The sequence below is a fragment of the Loxodonta africana genome, chromosome 16, assembly GCF_030014295.1.
Source record: "Loxodonta africana isolate mLoxAfr1 chromosome 16, mLoxAfr1.hap2, whole genome shotgun sequence".
NCBI lineage: Eukaryota > Metazoa > Chordata > Mammalia > Proboscidea > Elephantidae > Loxodonta > Loxodonta africana.
Window position 1 is genome coordinate 68,417,046 of NC_087357.1, and position 6,000 is coordinate 68,423,045.

A 6,000-nucleotide genomic window follows, 5' to 3' on the forward strand; every position below is an offset into this window, starting at 1 on the left:
TCTATGGGACAGGTGTAATTATTCCCATTTTACTGATGAGAAAACTGAGGCTTGGGTTGCTTAAGTACCTTCCAAGGGTCAAGTTAGTACTAAGTGACTAAGCTGGAATTGGAGCCCAGGTCTTTTCTTCACTCTAACCCCAATTCCCCATTTGTTGCTCAAGAGGGGGCAAAACAAGTAAGACCCAGGGTTCCCTTGTGGACCTTTCACTTCACTGTGGGCGTGAGGTGTAGCAGGCCATGAGGAGTAGCTCTGTGCCTATGCCTGTGTGCCCACTTGTCACATATGCACATCTTTGGGGAACAGGGATGGGGCAATCTAAGCCTGACATTATGTCCCCAGGATTCAAAATGTTATAAAGCCACAAGGGCCATCCCTCATCCCGTGGCTCCCATATCCATCCCACTATATCCCAGTTGGAACCCTGGTGGCACCAGTGGTGGAGCATTCAGCAGTTCAAATCCACCAGCCGCTCCTTGGAAACCCTATGCGGCAGTTCTACTCTGTCCTATATGGTCGCTATGAGTTGCAATTGACTCAACAGCAACAGATTTGTATCCCAGTCATTTTCCTAACAGCCAAGCCCCAAACACTCCCCTGACGAAGGCTGCTGTTTAGATCCAGAGAGGACAGGGTTTATGAAGTCTGAGGATGACCTGAGCTCTGGACCACCTCTCCCCAGCTCCAGTCTTGGCCATACTGGCTTCCTTCTCAGGGGAGACCCAGCCCAACCTCCTTCCTGGGCTACCCTCAGCTCCCAGGACCCTTGCCCTCCCACTCCACCCTCAGCTCCCTTTTTTTCATCCTCCTTGCAGACTGGGCCCCTTCGAATTGGCTTCCCTGCTGGTAAGATCTAAGATCACAGGACACTTCTTCCATCTGGACCTGCCCCAGGTCCTGGGCTGCCTTGGCAGGGTTGGAGGGGCTAGCAACAGAAATATGGAAAGACATGCCCTGGTGGGAAAATCAGGAGCCCTAGTGGTGCAGTGGTTAAGTGCTCGGCTGCTAACCAAAAGGCTGGCACTTCGAACCCACCAGCTGCTCCAAGGAAGAAAGATGTGGCAGACCGCTTCTGTAAAAATTACAGCCTTGGAGGGGGCAGTTCTCCTCTGTCCTGTAGGGTCACTATGACTTGAAATTCACTTGATGGCAATGAGTTTTTTTTTGGGGGGGGGAGCGGTTTACTGGGAAAATCTTCTTTGCTGGGGAAGTCCAGCCAAGGAAACCTCCTGAAGGGAGGTGTGTGTGCGTGTTTGTTTAAATTAGTACCAGCTATGCCTGTGGAGGAGATGGGACCTGGGACACCTAGGTCCTCCTCCCAGGTCCATCCGCATGTGACTTCAGCTGAGCCACCTGGCCTTGTCGAGCCTCAGTTTCCACATCTGGGATGACCCCCAGGCCTGTTCTTGCTTTGGTTATCCTGAGCTTGAATATCTGAGATCAGCGGGTAGAAGTGTTTCCTAAACCATCACGTCCTGCACAAATGAGTTGCAGCTTTGCCCCCTCTAATCACCCCTCTTTTAATCACCCCACTCCTCAATGAAATGCAACCAGTTTTTGTCTTAGATCTTATGTGTTGTGCTTTTCTGGGTACAAAGTCAAGGCACATTCACTGTAGAAACTTTGGAGACCACATAACAGTTCACAGAAGTAGAGAAAACCCCCCTATAACCCGGTGATCTAGATGCAACCATGGTTAACATTTTGGGTTCATCCTCCCTGTTTCCCCCCATTGGGTGTTTTTTGCCCGTGTATCTTTTACTCAGAAGAATCACTGTGTGAACTGCTCTGTAAACCGCTTTTTCATGTAACCTGAACATCTTTCCAGGTCAGAAAGCATTGTCTCCACTGCCATTTGAAAATAAAAGTTGCTTAGTCTTAAGGCCTCCTCCTCCAGGAAACCAGCCTCAATTTCCCCAGCCCAGTCAGACCCTCTCTCAGGTTCCTTGCTCCCTGCCCTCTATCACCCACCCCCTGTTAGACTATGAGATTCCAGGGGGCAGAAACCTCCTTTGGACCCTGGAACTGAGTGTCCTGAGTACATAATGTTGGTACTGGTAGCCCTCAAGTTGATCCCGACTCATTGCGACCTGCCCCACAGGGTTTTCTAGGCTGTAATCTTTATGACAGTAGATCGCCAGGTTTTTCTCCCCCAGGGACGCTGGGTGGGTTCGAACCCACCGACCTTTCAGTTAGTAGCTGAGCGCTTAATCATTGCTCCACCAGTGCTCCTTGTGTATACAGTAAAAAACACCCGTTGCCATCAAGTTGGTTCCAACTCATAGTCCTTATAGGACAGGGCAGAACCTCCCCACAGAGTTTCCAAGGAGCACCAGGTGGATTCGAACATAACAACCTTTAGCACTTAACCGCTACACCACCAGGGCGATCGGAACTAAAGCTGACAAGAGTACGTTTCTTAACAGAGAGCTTGCTTTCCCCAAGAAGCTTGAGTGCCATCATTGGAAGATGGCCGAGGCCAGGAAAGGAGCCCTGGACTTGGGGTCCCAGGCGTGCCCCCTCATTGGCGCCTGCCTGCTCTGGCTTTGCTTTCTCGTCTGCAGATGAGGCTGCGGGCCCTTCCCGCCTAACGGAATGTGCGTGGGGCGGCGCCCAGTCCCGCCCGCGGCGCCTGCCCTGCGCCTGGCACGCCGAGGCCCCGCGGAGGTCTGCGGAGGGCGGGACTCGGCCCGGGAGGTGCGCGCCCGGCCGGGCGGGGGTCCGGCGGCCGCCCCCGGGAAGGCCGCGCAGGGCCCCGGGGCGAGGCGGCGCGAGCAGAGAGGGCCGCGGAGCCAGCCCCGAGGGTCCGAGGCGGCGGTGAGTGTTTCCGGGGCGCGGAGGGCCCCCCGACCTGCCCGGTGCGGCCCGCGTCCCCACAGCCCCGGCCTGAGCGCGCCGCCGTGGTGTCTGCTGCGCCGGTGACTTGGCGACGCTCCGCGGGCAGCTCCCGGGACTCGGGTCCCGCCGTGGGGTCCTAAACACGAGCCCCGCGAAACCGGGGCTCTCTGAGGTGGGTCCGCAGGTTGGGACGGGGTGGGGACTACCCAGGGCTCTGCAGGCGGCTGAATATGCCCCACCCGACCGGTCCCACCCCGCCGCAGCGCCTCCGTGGTCCCAAACGTTGACTAGCCGAGCTCTCCGTGGCTGCTGGCGGGGAGCGGTGGGTTGTGCCGGCTTCCTAAACTGGGGAGCTAGCAAGTGTGGGGCGGGGGAGAAGCTACAGCTCAAGGCCAGGTGCCCTGTAGAGCGCTGAGGGGATGAGAGGGTGGGCAAGAGAGACGCCGGGTCACACACACCACCGCCGCCTTGCAAATCCCCAGTGCTTCGGAAAGGTGGGGGTGGGATGTGTTACTGAGCCACTAGGCTCAAAAAGAGGGGGAGGCTTTTCCCCTCCATCCCCGCCTACCCCCAGGGGAGCCTAGTTTACACTACACTACCTCTGGGCAGTTCATCCAGCCTTCACCGGGAGCCAGAGCCAGGGTCAGGGTCAATGCTTTGCCCAGTTATCTCATTTAGGGCTCAAACGAGTGGGTTCTGTTACTGCTCCCACTTTACAGAAGAGGAACCGGATCAGGGAGGTGATGTCACCTGCTCAAGGTCACAGCAGCCAGAGGTGGCAGTTACCCTGAGGCTAATGAAGTTTTCCTTAAGAAGTTCCCTCCCTCAGCAATATAGGTTTCAAACCCCACAAGAAGTGGATCCCTGCCCCTTGGTGGTACCCTGGTCTGTTTATGGCCGCTGCCATGCTGTGTTGGGTGGAGGTGGGGGATTGATGGGCTGGGCAGTGCAGGCCTGGCAGGGAGGGCACCCAGACCCAGTCAAGGGACCCACATGACCTTGGCCCGATTCTTGGCTTCCCACGACTCCAAATAGCCTGGCACACACACACCCTGCCCTTTGCCTGCTGTGGAAGGAAGCAGCCCAGGCAGAGCCCTGGTGTGAACTCAGGCCTCCCTCCAGGCTGAATTTCCCTCATCTGAGGAAGGGATGGTCTTTACAGGGATGACTACAGAAACTGGGGTAAAGGGTGGAGAGAGCAGAAGAGGCTGCAGCCCTGGCTAAATCCCCCCATTCCTCTCCCCTGACCCTGCCCCCTCTGAACCCTCCCCATCAGTGGACATCACCTGGTCCCCCATTTTTACACCACACCCCGCATCCCCTTCCATCTACTCCATCTTTTCTCAGCCAAGTTATTGATGGTGGGGTCTTCCTATGCTCCCTGCCTCCCTGTCCCTCTTCACCCCCGTTCTGAGTGACTCCCACCCCCACTCCCCCATGGAATCTGGCTTGAGTTGCTGGTGACTTGGTGTCACCAAATTGTTTCTAGTCCTACTTGACCTCACAGCAGCCTTTCACATGGTTAAGATGCTCCCCTACCCCTTGGCTTTTGGGCCACCGTGCTTCCATCCCAGCTCCCTGGCCGCTATTGCTCAGTCCTCTTTGTCCTCTTAGCCTCTGCCCCCTTGGTCCCCCATGTATGATGGAGCTCCTCACACTCCACCTCTCCTCCTCTGCTGTACCATCTTCCTGAGGGTCTTACCTATCCCGAGGTTGTCAACCCCATGTGGATGGTGATGATGAATCTACCCCAGACCACTCCTCTGAGCTCAGGACTCCTATAGCCACCTGCCCACCGGGGCATCTCCTCAAGCTCTGCTCATCCAAGACTGGACTCTTTATCTGCTCCTTCCCCAGTGTTCCCACTTCTGGGAAACACCCACCTTACTCAAGCCAGACATCTTGATTCTTTCCTCCCCACAACATCCCAACATCCAATCCAATACCAGCCCTGTTGATCCTATTTCCAAAACAGTTCTCTAGAATCTGTTTTTCTCCATCTCTTCTGTCACCACCCTGGTCCAAGCCACAATTGCTTCTTGGCTGGACAGCTGCAGTGACCTCCTCACTGGCCTCCCTGCCTCCACCCTGGCCACCTACCACCCAGTCTTTCTTTGGTAGATTGGATTGCATCACTCCCCTCATTACCTCATTAAAACCCTTTAACACAAAAGGACAAATATCGTATGATCCCACTTATGTGAAATATCTAGAATAGGCAAATGCGTGGAGACCAAAGCTCATTAGTGGTTACCTGAGGTAGGCGGCGGGGGCGGGGGGCGGGGGCGGAGGGGGGGCAGATGGAGAGTTATTATTTAAGGAGTACTGAGTTTCTGTTCAGGGCAACGCACAAATTTGGAAACACAGTAGTGAATGCTGTGCAACGTGGCGAACATAATTAATGTCACTGAAGTGTACATATAAAAATGGTTGAAATGGCAAATGTTTTGTTACGTATGTTTTACATATACGTGGTTAACGTGCTCAACTGCTAACCAGAAGTTTGGAGGTTTGAGTCCACCCAGAGGTGTCTCGAAAGGAAGGCCTAGCTATCTACTTCTGAAAAAGCAGCCGCTGAAAACCCCATGGAGAGCAGTGCTGCTCCGACACACATGGGGTTGTCAAGAGTCAGAGTCAACTAGGTAACAACTGGTTATACATAATATATGAATAGGTATATTGCAATAAAACAAGAAACAGACCAAAAAAAAAAGAAAAACCTTTCAATGCTTTTCATTGTCGTAGTGAAAAATACTCCTGGCCTGCATGCCTTCTTTTGGTTCTGGAATTTCACATGCTTGTTCCCACCTCAGGGCCTTTGTCCTTGCCGTCCCTCTGCCTGGAATGCCCTTTCTCCCACTCATTGCCTGGCAAACACCTACCCAGCCTTTGAGTCTTAAGTACGACTACCTTGCAGAAGCCTCATCCCTCTGTCCCCATTTAAAGATGACTCCTTCCCACACTCCCTCAGTGCACCCTATAGTTTTCCTTCGGATCCCTTCTTGTCAGCTGTAATTATATTTTTTGTGTGTGGCTATTGGTTAATGTGTCCCTGGGTGGTGCAAACAGCTAATGAGCTTGGTTAACTAGAGATGCCTTGGAAGAAAGCCCTGGCTATCTACTTCCAAAAAATCAGCCATTGAAAACCCTATGGAGCACAGT